Here is a 14,979-nt window from a genome sequence, read left to right on the forward strand (position 1 = left end):
GGACCAACCTATGCTCTACTTCTGTCTTGCTAAACTTTAGTCACAAGGCAAGAATATAACCTAACATGCTTAACTGGACTGTGGTGAACTGGTATGATTTTTAAAAAAGTACATCAGACCAGCTTTAACTGTATTCTCCTATGTGAACCTTTCCCCATCAAAGGTGAAACCTAAGAGTGACTCAGAGCACAGAATGCAGCAGGGTCCATCAGCGCAGGAGCAGCCTTTATGTCTGAGGGAAAGTGAAAAAAATTGGGGGGGGAAAATCATTTAACACATTTCAAAGGGTTGTAAGGACTCTTTGCAACATTATTTCATCTCTTTTAACTATCATCAACTATTTACTGTGCCCTTTAAAACACCTGACACTGCTCTGTCCAGTCTGTGGCAAGTAAACGTAAAGAGATGTCAAATACTAAGTCAGCTTCCTATCTGAGCAGTCCGTATAAAATGCTGTATTTTGTCTTAGTTTTATTAAACTAAATAAATAATTCACTGAGCAAACAACATCGAATCTGATACTTTTGCATCTGCTGGTTAAAGAAACTGATCTGATATCAGTGTTGAGTTAATTAGGTTCATTTCTCTCTTTGACTAAGACACTAGGCATCAGCTAATTATGCATAACATGAGGTAAAAGTACGACTAGAAAAAAAAACTGGTTTTGATAGTTCACTATACAGGAAAAAAGCGCACAGGAACTATTACTGATCTCAGTAGTTAAGCAAGTTATATCTGCTTATTTTTTTATTTTTTTATTCATAACTCAATAACTAAAAATAAAATGTGCTCTTAAATGCACAACAGATTATGTTAGCAATTGAGTATTCAATCAATATCAATAGTAAATATTCAAAAGAGAGAAAACACAACTCTTTTAAAATTAACTTCTCATTTGTTTCCACTTTAGAAATGGCAATGTTTTGATAATTTAACTAACAGTATCTGCCAAAAGAGCTCAACTCTTTCATTGTATTTGCATCCTATATCAAAATCTAATTTTCCACTTTGTTGAAGAAACATTCTCCTAAAGACAAAAAACTGATAAATTATTAAAAGTAGAAATAACAGAATTACAATTTTAAGTGACCTGCCAAATAAAATAAAATTGCCTTCTTCCTATCTTATTGGAATGCTTTCTTACATTGTAAGGGGGGGGGGGAAGAGTTCTGACAGTATTGCATCTTCTAGATGAAGTAAAGTTGATCAGTGTGCATGTGTGTTAAAGTGTGCTAGTGAAGCCTTCAAACAAGCATGGAATGAATTTGAAACACTCATTCCTTTTCATACATTGAAAGAAATAATCAGTTTTTAGACTGGTCAACAAACATAAATCGACTTTTTATAAAATAAAAATCAATCACTAAGGGATATGGTTAAAACATTACTTAAAATATACTGAGGCAGTTACACCTCTAACCCAGGAGGGCCTGTATTTACCGTAACTCCAAAAAATATCAGACAACAATAAGTAATAACATCTGTTTGCTGTGAGGAAGTGACATGACCACACCACTGAGCCCTGCTCTTAAAAACTGCCATAGATGTAACTCTCTCTGTAAAGTTGGATTTAAAAAATAACTGCTTAAAGTTAAAGTTCCTTCTGTCAGCACAGGACATGAAGTCATGTGGTTGGTTGGCTAATAGACTTACATTAGTTTATGTTTGATAACTATTGACACAATCAATAACTCAGAGGAGGAAAATAAGAACACTAAAACTAAAAATCAGAGGATCACTGCGTGGGAGCAGCGGCTTTGCGCATGCGCAATTCATTTGCAGCGAACATCTCGCTCTGACAGCAGCTGGAAGTAGTGACGTGCGATACCACTGATTTCCTTTCCGATCCGATACCAAGTAATATTCAGGGTGGTATCGACGATACTGATCCGATACCGATACTTTATACAAAAACTTATTTTATTTATTGTATCTCAAATTATAGCGTCATAATGATTACGGGACATCAGATTACTTGTTCTTATCACTTAATAATGCAGAGTTCATCATATAGAAATAAAAAAAACTTAAGTTGTGCTTCCTCACAGCAAACTTCCTCACAGCAAACAGATGTTATTACTTATTGTTGTCTGATCATCATCATATAGCTCCAACCTCTTCATCAAGTTTGCGGACGACACAACGGTGGTGGGTCTCATTAGCAACAGGGATGAGACCGACTACAGAAGTGAGGTGAGACGCCTGGCCACGTGGTGTGCTGACAACAATCTCTCTCTGAATGTGGAGAAGACGAAGGAGATTGTTGTGGACTTCAGGAGAATGCACACCCAACATGCTCCTCTGACCATTGACGGAGCGTCTGTGGAGAGAGTGAGCAGCACCAAGTTCTTGGGTGTGCACATCACAGAGGATCTCTCCTGGACGTACAACACCACAGCACTGGCCAAGAAATCACAGCAGCGTCTCTTCTTTCTCCGCAAACTAAGAAGAGCAGGAGCACCAGCCCCCATCATGTACACTTTCTACAGAGGCACCATCGAGAGCATCCTGTCGAGCTGCATCACTGTGTGGTTTGGAGCCTGCAATGCGTCCTGTCATAGAACCCTCCAACGCATAGTGAGAGCTGCAGAGAGGATCATTGGTGTCTCTCTCCCCTCCCTCCAAGACATTTACAGCACCCGTCTCACTAAAAAAGCCCTTTGCATAGCGGCTGATACCACGCACCCAATGCAAAGCTTCTTCAAGCTGCTGCCGTCGGGGAGGAGACTGCGGAGTCTCCAGGCCAGGACCAGCAGACTGAAGGACAGCTTCATCCATCAGGCTGTCAGGAAGCTTAACTCCCTCCCGATTCTGCCCCCTCTCCCCTCTCTCCTCCACGGTCTCACTGAACTCTGTCACACACACACACACACACTCTGACTCACTCACTGGCCTGCACCAGTTACCAGTCACTTTGTGGAGCATTGGACTCCCATTACCTCATAAGACTTTGTTGTTACACTATCTCTTACCGTACAGTACTAAATCTCCATTTGCACTATTTGCCTATTTGCACTACTCTGCCTGGTTTACACCCAATGTCATTTACCCATTATATTGTATATTGTATAGTTTTCTTGCTATATGTAAAATTGTATTGTATTTATTTATTTAAAATTTTTACTTTTTAATTATTTTACCTGCATTTTTAATCACTCTTATATTTAAATGTTCTTTTGCTTTTTTATCTAGGGATTGAGAGTAACGTAGTTTCTATTCTCTGTATGTCCTGTACATGTGGCAGAATTGACAATAAAGTTGACTTTGACTTTGACTTTTGAGAGACGTCTGTCTCGCCCTAGCAGCACCTGTCCCTGTCCTCCTCTTCAGTTCGTCTCAACATACGCTCGTCATATTCTGTGATATGATTTACTCTGAGGTGTTTGACAAGGTTAGTGATGTTGCCACAACCATACATGCCAACCCTCACAATTTTTCCGGGAGAATCCCGGAGCCACCATTCTCCCGAATTTCCACCTGGACAACAAAATTGAAAAACCATGTTGCAGAATTCATAGCGCGGCCCAGCCAATTCCAGTTTCCAACAATGGTGGCAGCTACTTAGTTTTAATATTACTCTTATTTCTCTTTCTGGGTCGCAAAAAAACTTTTAACATATTTTCAGGTGAGTATGTAGCTGTGTAAACTTCAAATATCTGAGCTGACACATCGTTTTCAAACCCCCGCGGTCTTTCGCTACTCGGGTTAAATATGATATATAAGTCACTTTGATAACTTCAAAATGTTATTGTTTGGCTTTTTCAGTGTTTTATCTGTTCGTGAGTAAATCGGTTTGGCTGAGATTAAAGTTATTAGATTAGATTAAATTAAATTTAACTTTATTAATCCCTCGGGTGGGTTCCTCCGTTGTTTTCACACAGCTGAATAAACATCAAACAGAAAACTAATTAAAGAAAGTGTGAGACGGTCGAGAGTTTAAGTCAGCGCCCGGTTATATTTTAGATAGCAAGGAGCAGACGGCAGAGTTTCACTCCACCGAGGGAGCTCGTGAGGTACTACCCGGTGTTCTGACAAAACGTCTTTCTTTAGACCGCGAAGGGCGGGTCCTCAGGTGGAAGCAGCCTCTGAATTTGGACACCCCCGCTGTTTCCGGGCCGGCCAATAATAACGGTGACATTTAACGTATTTTATCCGATAAATAAACACTGTAAAATGTATTTATCACCCCCCCCCCCCAACATCCCTTTTGAATGTCTCCCTAATTCTGAGGTCTCAAGGTTGGGAAAGTATGGCCACAACACCTCACTTAATGTTATAGACTCTTTCCACTGTGTTGCTGTTAATGATAAACTACAAATTTACCCTAAATTACTAAAAATATCGATATTTTAATGTGAGAATCAATTCTAGAACATAAATGACTGGTATTGGAGGAATCGATATTTCAGGATCGATCCGCACACTAACTGGAAGCTAGTGATGTGCGATACCACTGATTTCCTTTCCGATCCAATACCAAGTAAAATTCAGGGTGGTATCGGCGATACTGATCCGATACCGATACTCTGTACAAAAACTTAATGTTTCATTGCATTTCATAATACAATATATAATTGTATTATGTAATTGTAATAATAACATAACCATATTGCTTCATAATGATTAGAGGACATCAGACAACTTGTTTTTATTGCTTAATAATGCAGAATAATCATATAGAAATAAAAAAAAAAAAAAACTGACATTGTGCGTCTGCGAGAGACGTCTGTCTCGCCCTAGCAGCACCTGTCCCTCTCCTCCTCTTCAGTTCACCTCAACATAAGCTTATCATATTCTGTAATGTGATTTACTCCAAGGTGTTTGACGAGGTCAGTGGTGTTGCCACAACACCTCACTGTCTTGCCACATATATCACAAACCGTGTCTGGGCTGTTTGTGGAGGTAAAACGCGTCCACACATGACTCTGTTTGCGCTCAGCCATTGTTGTGAGTGTGCACACCAGGGGCTGCAACACATTTATACAGCCGTATTTCGCATATGACTATGAAAGGCGTAAGAGGAAGTAGTTCCTTCCAAATTAGACGATCCGAATGGTATAGTTTCTTTCCACTGCGTTCATTTTAATGGAAAAACTACAAATTTACCCCAGAGTACTAAAATATCAATATTATAATATGAGAATCGATTCTAGAACATAAATTGCTGGAAGAATCGATATTTCAGTATCGATCCGCACACCACTACTGGAAGCGACTACTGCGTCACCCGTGAGCGAGGTGCCCACGGCAGCACCGGCTGCTTGTTGAGAGTAAAAGCGATACGTGCTTTCACATCAAAAACTCAAACGTCTCCAATAACACCAGAAAAAGTCACTAAGGGTGTCTGGAAACTTGCTAAATATGGCGACAAAGCCGCTAAGTTGGCAACACTGCTAGCTAGACTCAAATGGGAAAATCCAGCCGATAGCCGTAATGTTTGAGTTTGTAAGGGACTTTATAAATGGGGACTGTGTGGTTAGTTTGTGTTTGCTAACTAGTGACATAATATAACGCAGAGGAAAATAAGAACACTAAAACTAAAAATCAGTTAAAGAGAACACATTTAGGAAGATATACTTTCCACTTTCACTGTCTGTCTCTTTAGCAGTAAGCAGCTGTTCACTGTTCGGCTAGCTAGCTAGCTACACGCATTTGAGAAAATCCAGCCGTTAGCCTTAATGTTTGACTTTGTATTTGAATTTATAAATGAGGACTGTGTGGAGAAATAATATGGAAAATTATAAGACCATATTTTGGTTTTTAAGACAGACTAAATTGTTTGGGAGGATCTCTGTCCACACTCCAAACCAGTTGGTGGCGGTAATGCACCATTATGCTGTTTGGCAACCACTATGAAGTAATCCAGTCCAGCTGACGGGAGGAAAAAACAACAAGTGTGGCGCTCTTACTGTGCATCTCTCTCACTTTTACTTCTGTCTTTTTTCACACACACACACGTTTTAACTGAAGGGTGACTTATTTTCTGAAATGCCAACGAAACTAGGAACAGGAAATTGACCGTCTGACGGAGCAGGTAAAGGAGCTGCGTGAGGAGAGTTCGTTAAAGGTTGAGCTGCACAAATACGCTGCACAAACGCAGGAAAAAAATCTTCTCGCAGTGGCGAACAAACAGACTTGATCCTAAAAGAAAAATTCACATGTCCAGTTATGCAATAGTATTTGAACAGCGCTGCCGGGACCACAGAAAAGGACAAAGAAATTAAAGAAGAGACCACTGTTACACCCCGGCATGGCAAGTGGCGTGCAATACAGAAAAAAAAAAAAATAAGGGGGGGGGAAAAAAAAAAAAAAAAAAAAAACTACTACGGGTCTCCACAAAAAAAAAAATCCCAAAACGAAAGTATCGACAGCTATTTACATCAAAACACCAAACTATTTACGGGGGGGGGAGATCACAACCCTGACAAACTGAAACACAGGGCTTAAATACATAGAGGGAGCAATCAGGGAATGGACAACAGGAGGGAAACACAGCTGGGGCAAATCAGAACTGACTAGACAAGGAAGCGTAAACTGAACACACTGAGATAAGACAGACTTTCAAAGTAAAGCAGGAAACACAACCGTCACGCCTAAAACAAAACACTGACAACACCGAATCGTAACACCACTCTTGTCCTGGCCCTGGCTGCAACACTGAGTTTTAAATTGGCTTACTCACTAAATTCACCTAACTTAATTTGGTGTAAACTTGAAATTCAATCAATTTCTCCACATTTTTCACCCGCCTCTCTTATCTATTGTTGTTAAGAAATCATCATTTCCCCCGCCACCATCAACCCCTATTTAATTTGGCATTAAAGAGGCATAAAAAAAAACAGGAGAGCCCTTTACAAAGATGATGGCCTTCTTAGCCTATCAAAGCTACCCTCAAAATTTAACCTACTACCTTCTCACTTTGCTCTCTCTCAAATTAGACACTGCATCTCATCACTGTTTCCAAATTTCCCAATTCTCCCTGCTGAACCACCATGGGTTGACCTTCTGGTTCTTAGGGTTAATCAAAAATCACCTCTATCTAATATATAGTGACCAAATCTGACTCATTAGGCAAAATCAGAACCGCCTGGGAGCGTGAATTAGGTGTTGAACTTTTTGAATCATGGTGGGATAAGATGAATCTCACTTTTGTTATTGGGCTGCTAACATAAGATGTCCAGTGTTCTGTTTCTACCACACTCGGAGTGGCTGTCCTGACTCGGTGACTATCAAACTATATAGCAACAATAGTATGTCTTTACCCGCTGCACTTTGCTCTCTACTTTCATTCTCTTTATTCAACTCATATCCATCCCTGTAGTGAAACACTCACTGAAAATATGGGTCCTGTTTAGGAAATACTTTAATCTCTGTTACTTCTCCCCTCTCAACCCCATTGTGTCTAAACTTTCTGTCCAGTATGGTGTGTTTTGGAGTGACACAGAAGTGGAATAACTTACTTTAAGGACCTTTTCACAGCCAACAAACTAGCATCACAGGGGAGGATGGTGTGTGTGTTTGGCATGATTTGAAGATTTTGAAGCCCTGTTTTGACTGATTATAGTGGGGTTCCCAGAAATGCCAGGACTATTTTTTCCCAGTCCAGCCCTGTTTCTGTGTACACAGATAGATAGAAATCCAACCTGGGCTGTAGCTCACTTTAAGGACAAAAATGTTGGTAATCTGCTGCATGATGTGTTCTGTGAGAAATGGCAAATCAAACGCACTGCTAAGAGAACAAAACATCCCAGTGCCTTCAAGATGGATGGATAAAGAAGACATTGTTAAGTTCCGCATTGATTTCAAAATCCTACTGCTTACTTATAAAATCATAAATAACATCGTACCAAGCTACCTAAGTGTGTACTCCCAGTAGAACACTGAGATCGTCTGACCAATTGCTCTTGGTGCAACCTTTTTTTTTTTCTTTTTTTTTTTTGCCTGTCCCGTTTGGCTCTTTTGCCATCAGAATTATTGTCTAAAGGCAAAGAAAGATGCCCAACGGATTTACTTTACCAAACTGACCATCCCAGCCTTGCCATAATGGTCCATTTGATTCACCTTTTATTGTTTATTTTATTTTCACTTGCTGAATACAGGACAGACTTGACTGGAGGAAAGAGGGGGAGAAAGAAAGAGGGAAAGAGAAACAGCTGAGAAGAGGGACGGGGGAGAAGGGCAAAAAACAAAAACCAACAGAATGGGCAGGGAAAAAAAGAAAAGAAAAAAAAATGCATATATCGATCACCTAGATCACCTGTTGAGAAAGAAAAAAGAAAACAAGCAGAAGAGAACAAGAGTAATAGAATAAACAACATCACAATGATATATGGGAATATGACAGTAAATACTAAATGTTAAACATTATTGTGCAGCACATAAGATCAACAGAACACAGTGTGCTTTGAGGTAGGAGCCAAAAAGGGTGTAGTTTGTGGGTGTGATCACCCGTGTGTACACCTGTGAGCATGGACGCGCTTGTTTTTTTTTGTTTTGTTTTGTTTTTTTTGTTTTTTTTAAAAAAGGTTCCTTCATGTAATGATCTGCTAGAGGGTGTGTGTGTGTGGGGGGGGGGGCACAGCCCCGTCCTCCAGGGCATGAAGCAGGTATGGAGGAGATCAAAACTCCAGACATCCAGAGGCCCCCAGAACACAAGAGACCAAGGAAGACCAACAGAGGGGCAGCCGCGCCACTGTCCCAGTAAGAGCTGAGGAGAGTCCCAGATGAGGGCTCACTCAGCAGCCGCGGAGCAGAAGCCAGGGGGAGTTGCAGTGACGCGCCCGTGAGCTCCGCCGGCAGCCAGCTGTGCCTGAGTGACCGAGCCCCAGGCCGAGAGGCCGGGGGCACCCCACCTCCGAAGTGGCCCGAGCGAGCCCCAGGCTCCAGGCCCCGATAAGCGGCCGCCAAGGAGTGAGCCGGTGTGTACCTGGACGCCCATCCCCAGACACAAAGAACCACCAACGCACCGATATCTGAGGGAGTCCGCCACTGGCAGGGGAAGTGGTGGTAGGGGGAGATAGACCTCCAAACCTTGGAGGGCCTGAGATGTCCCCAGAGAGGTGACGTCTGATACCCAACCTGACATATAGACACAGACATACAGGCACACACAGATACAAACATCCATTCCCACCCTCATGCTCTCATATACACTTACTCCACACTCAACCAACGTGGAGACAGACATAAAGAGACGCTGTACACACGATCACACTCCCCAAGCATACTCTACGAACCGGGTCTAGGTACCCTTGCCCCTGGAGGGGGGAACTGCACCCAGACCCAGGTGGTGTTACCCTTTTCCCTGCGGTGGGGAGAGGCAGACCGCCCCGACTCCGCAGCAGCAGGGAGGCCCCACACTCCAGACCGCAGTCGGACAGCCAACTCCTCCTCCTAGCCCCCCCGCTCCAGCAGGTCGCAGAGAATGGGGGTGAGAGAAGACTCCAAACCTCCCTCCGCCCGCTCATTGTAGTGTTGATGCATGTGTGTTCTAAGGTGCATTTAAAACCCAGGAGGGCATGGAGCTACCTGCCAGAGAGCAGCAGGTAAGCGCATAGCCCCTCCTGCTAGCCCTCAATGTCTACGTGTATTTAAAATTGAGGGCTTGGTGCAACCTAAGTCACTGCTGAAACCAGAGGTGACCGTGCCTTTGCTTCAGTTGCACCTAACCTCTGCAATAACCTCCCTCATACTGTTCGCGCGTCTGACTCGATCCAGACGTTCAAGTCTCGATTGAAAACCCACCTTTTTAGCTTAGCCTTCCCGGCCGCCTATGCATTTTAAGTGTACTTTCTTGCCCTCCCCTTTCTTCTCTTTTGCTTATATTGTTTTTATCATTAAGTCTTGCTTGCTTATCTGCGTACTTGTATACTTGGTTAATCAATGCACCTGCTAGCTTATCTGTCTTTGTGCTTTACTGCTGTTTTATTGGATTATGTGAAGCACTTTGGCTACCTCTGTTTTACATGTGCTATACAAATAAAGTTGTATTGTATTGTGTACTCTGAGACTTCTCCTGGACTCAGACAGCTCTGCATAGCAGGAATTGACTTTTGTGATGATAAAGGTGTAAACAGTAAACCGGGATTCAATAAAGCAGTCAAGTATGGGATATTTGTCTGGACTTTGTTATTACAACTCTGTTGTTGTCAGGGAATACTGTATCCGCAAATGTAGATATTTTAAAACCAAACAGCGGGAAACTGATTGCTTAATAAATCTCCATTCTTGAGTAAATTACTAAAGCTTGCAAGTGATAGGAAGGCCCTTACTTTAGTTACTTTACCTGACCATTTAAATTTAATTTCAGACAAATTCCTGCTTTCTGGTACCGGTAGTTTATAACTTTTTTTTACACATGATTTTATTTGATGAAAACTGTAACTTACTTGTCTGTTTGTTTTGCTATTGTTCATTAATGATATTTTTTAAAACAAACAAACTTCTGAGTTCCTGTGCTGTGGTGGCGGTGATAAGAAGGGTCCGGACGCAGCCTCTGTGGAGCTCCACAGTAGGCGGAGACACGTCACCGCCACAGTAGGTAGAAACAGGCGACCTGCATAGATACAGTGGAAGCCGCGCAAGTTATCATTTTTAAACTTCTACTTTTTATCGTGCTGCATGGCAGAGAAACACGGATATGTTTCCTTCCTGGCCCTGGTTTAAGTAAGGGAGCTTCCAGGTACACACCGGCTCACTCCTTGGCGGCCGCTTATCGGGGCCTGGAGCCTGGGGCTCGCTCGGGCCACTTCGGAGGTGGGGTGCCCCCGGCCTCTCGGCCTGGGGCTCGGTCACTCAGGCACGGCTGGCTGCCGGCGGAGCTCACGGGCGCGTCACTGCAACTCCCCCTGGCTTCTGCTCCGCGGCTGCTGAGTGAGCCCTCATCTGGGACTCTCCTCAGCTCTTTCTGGGACAGTGGCGCGGCTGCCCCTCTGTTGGTCTTCCTTGGTCTCTTGTGTTCTGGGGGCCTCTGGATGTCTGGAGTTTTGATCTCCTCCATACCTGCTTCATGCCCTGGAGGACGGGGCTGTGCCCCCCCCCCCCCCCACACACACACACCCTCTAGCAGATCATTACATGAAGGAACCTTTAAAAGAAAAAAAAACAAGCGCGTCCATGCTCACAGGTGTACACACGGGTGATCACACCCACAAACTACACCCTTTTTGGCTCCTACCTCAAAGCACACTGTGTTCTGTTGATCTTATGTGCTGCACAATAATGTTTAACATTTAGTATTTACTGTCATATTCCCATATATCATTGTGATGTTGTTTATTCTATTACTCTTGTTCTCTTCTGCTTGTTTTCTTTTTTCTTTTAAAGAAAAAAAAAAAAAAGTAAGGGAGCTGGATTAAGGGCTTCTGTGGGTGACATGACAAAAAATAGTCTCTAAACCACATTTTGCATTGAAATATGATTTATTGTTGGTATCAGAGATGGAAAGTAACAAAGTAGAAATATTTTGTAACTGAAGTAGAATTTCCAGTTATCTGTACTTTACTTCACTACTATCTTGTGCCCACTTTTTACTTTTACTTCTGAGTGCCTGTACTTTCTACTCACTACATTTTTTAAATCAGGATCGTTAGATTACCCCCCACCCCCTCGGACACAAGAATATTTTATACTTTACTTTACTTTATACTTGTATACTATATTTAAGTATACTGTAAGTATAAAAATATTTTGTATTCTGAGTAAAGTATTCTGATTCTGAAAATACAGATACCTGAAAATTAACTTAAATACAGCAACTAAGTATTTTTACTTTGGTACTTCCTGCCTCTGCTCTCTGCTAAGGTTTTAGAATCACAGTGGAAAATTTAGAATTATTACTTCGTTTCAAGGAATGAATACAATGTATAGAAATAGATCAAAAGTGCTAAAATACAACCACTCAGACTTAATAAGCAAAAGGAAAATCAGTTCAGTCCAATAATTTTTTATTTGCATAGTGCCAGTTCACAAGAAGATGCTTCAAGGCACTTTATATTGTAAGGTAAAGACCCTACAATATTACAGAAACCCCAACAATCCGAGGACCCCCTATGAGCAAGCACTTGGCGACAGTGGGGAGGAAAAACTGCCTGTTAACAGGCAGAGACCTCCGGCAGAACCAGGCTCAGAAAGGGGCAGTCATCTGCCGCGACTGGTTGGGGGTGAGGTAGTGACACAGATGGAATGTGTTCATGTCACTTCCTCACAGCAAACAGATGTTATTATTTAGTGTTGTCTACTATTTTTGGTATTAAGGGAAATACAGGCCCTCCTGGGTTAGAGATGTAATTGCCTCAGTGTATTTTTAGTATTGTTTTTAACCATATCCCTTAGTGATTGAGTTTTATTTTTAAAAAAGTCAGTTTGTGTTTGTTGACCAGTCTAAAAACTGATTATTTCTTTCAATGTATGAATGGGAATTATTGTTTAAAATTGTTTTTTCTGGTGTGGGAACAGGGCAGCAGGTTTCTTACTGGTGTGATGACCCGGCTGATGGGGTCTGTTACTTAATTATGGGGGTGTGTTGGTTAATCTGGAGGGTCTACTGCTTACATTCTGCAATGCCAACGTTTTGCCTACGAGAGGAGGGAGGAAATAAACCTTTTTTTCTGTCTTTTGAGGAATGCTTGAGATGAATCTGGTTGAGCGCCCAACCTCAGACTGCTGATATGATTTCGCCATAGAGTTTGACTTGGCCTTGGTGGAAATCTGAGGTAGCGGGGCGTGCTTTGCGCTGACCTCAAGTGTCAGTTGTTTATTTTCTTCTACAAGGCTGCTGTTCTTAGCCTCATATACAGAAAGGATTCGCTGTGTTGTTACGAACTGCTTTTTGAGGTCGCGATTTTCCCACTCACATCTGTGGAGTTTCTGTATGGCATCTTTGTTTTGAAGTGCAGCTATGGGCAGAAATCTGTGCCATCAGAAACTGAATTTGAATAAGTTCAATTTGAATTTGAATTGCTCAGATTGAATCTGAATTGTAACTTGAATAAATGCTTTTGAAAACTGAATTTGAATTAGTCTAATTTGAAATTGAATTTATGGTTTGAAAATGATCATCACTAAATTGAAACTGAATTTATATTTTGAAAATGAATTGATTTGCTTTGAAACTGCATTTTATCCTTTAAAAATTCAGCTCTCGAATAATTTCAGTTTCACTTCTCACCATTCAGTTTCAGTTCTACAATTCAATTTCAGTTCCAAAATTCAGTTTTTTGGAACTTACATCCGGTTCCGGTTCAAGCGCAGATTAATAGAACTACGTTTTACTAGCGGACCGAAAGTGTTACTGACGCGAATCTACAGCGTCTTGAGCTGAATTAAGACTTCAGAAGTCATTCGTCATGTCGAATGACCAGCGGATAAACTCTCAGGTTGGTAATAAATGTATTACATGTATAAGAACAAGCGTCATGTTAACAAACGATAGCCGTAAGGTAACTTTTATGCTTATTGTAGCTGCTTGCTAAAAACGCTAATTTAGCGTAGTTTGCCCTGAATTCAGCTTTGACAAACAAATATGATCGACTGTTTCTAGTAGAATTCCAAAGTTGTCATCTTGTACCCTCTCAGAGTACCCCCTCTGTATGCTTGCAGAGACCCCTACAGTAGGGAAACATGCAAAACGGTGCCCAAACCTTTGTATTTTAGCTTTATTTATGTCTTACACAGCATCCCAACTCTTTAGCTAACTTAATAACTTTAGCTAAAGTGAGTAGTTAGTCTAATTCATTAGTGCAGCATTACTGGGTCACCTCTGTTTGAAGTGATATAATATGATATACAACTATCACTGAAACAGCAAACTTTGTAAATAAGCAAACAACACTTCTCATTCTCTAAACGTTTGGCCACAGCTGTAGATTACACTATCAGTGCTTGTTCACTCTTGACAATAATTACATTTCTAAATTCTCTTTGTGCATTTACAGGTAAACAATATCAAATATTTTATCTAAATGACTACTTTGTCTTTGAAAAGGGTGAAGAGCCTGAGGTTGGTGACAGTCCAGTTCTACTCTAAGTACATCCTTACAGTGGCTCACAGGACAAGGCCACATTCCTGTCCTGCCAGAAGAGAAGAGAAACTTCAGAGTCTTCATGCAGTTCAACCACACCTGTCATATTCCGTATGACAGGGGTCTCAAACTCCAGTCCTCAAGGGCCAGTGTCATGCAACTTTTCCATGCCCTCGAGGACTGGAGTTTGAGACCCCTGCCGTATGGTGTTCATGCTGTTTTCTACCACACAGTTACAGCATGTCTGACTGCCTGTTCAGCATATGCAAAAAATATATGATGAGTTTAAGCATGTGATGACTAAGGCCTTCCATTATGGTGTTTGTCATCACATGTCACAGACATCTGGATGATCATTTGGAATAAACAAAAAACTAAAAACTTGTTACTTCATCTTTTATCTTTATTATTATTATTGTTCTTATTTTACACTTTTCATTGTTAGGCATTGGGTTTATTTGTAGTAGTCCTTTCCAACGTCTTTCCCTCTTCCATGTTACTGTGTCAGCTTGTCAGCATCTATTTGGGTTTGGAAGTGGAACAGAAAGTAAAGAAATCCAAAGTGCCATTAAAACCAGGAGAGGTTCTTATATTTCAGAAGAAGGGATTAATTCAAAAGAAATGACCTCAATGCCATATTTTATTTAGGAACCCTAGAGAGCACTTTGCAAAATAACACATTCTTATAATTTCACCCTCAGATGAGCCAAGCTACGACTGTCAGGGAAGGTGATGTAGGTACAGAGCATATGAGAGTGGTTAAGTTAATGTCTCTTGTCTAGATGAAGGCACAATAGGGATCAATGGCAAGGCGTAGAGATTCAGTATCTTCAGTCTTCAGTGGACACTCCATTTCTGGCACAAAACACCTGTAAAAGATGGTCGATTTAGGAGGTGACCCGACAACTTCAGCCTGTCAAACATATTAATGGAGCAGTATGCTTTTAAAAAAAAAAAA

The 14,979-nt window shown here is 41.4% G+C and overlaps 1 long non-coding RNA gene across 1 annotated transcript; it reads left to right on the plus strand.

Annotated features, from left to right (window-relative positions):
- Positions 1-13,328: 13,328 nt before the first annotated feature.
- On the plus strand, positions 13,329-14,965 carry LOC120729732. Its single transcript, XR_005694987.1, has 2 exons — positions 13,329-13,376; positions 13,985-14,965. It is a non-coding gene; the product is annotated as an uncharacterized LOC120729732 (long non-coding RNA).
- Positions 14,966-14,979: the final 14 nt, after the last annotated feature.

Source organism: Simochromis diagramma, unplaced genomic scaffold, assembly GCF_900408965.1.
Source record: "Simochromis diagramma unplaced genomic scaffold, fSimDia1.1 OVJJ01000348.1, whole genome shotgun sequence".
Lineage (NCBI taxonomy): Eukaryota > Metazoa > Chordata > Actinopteri > Cichliformes > Cichlidae > Simochromis > Simochromis diagramma.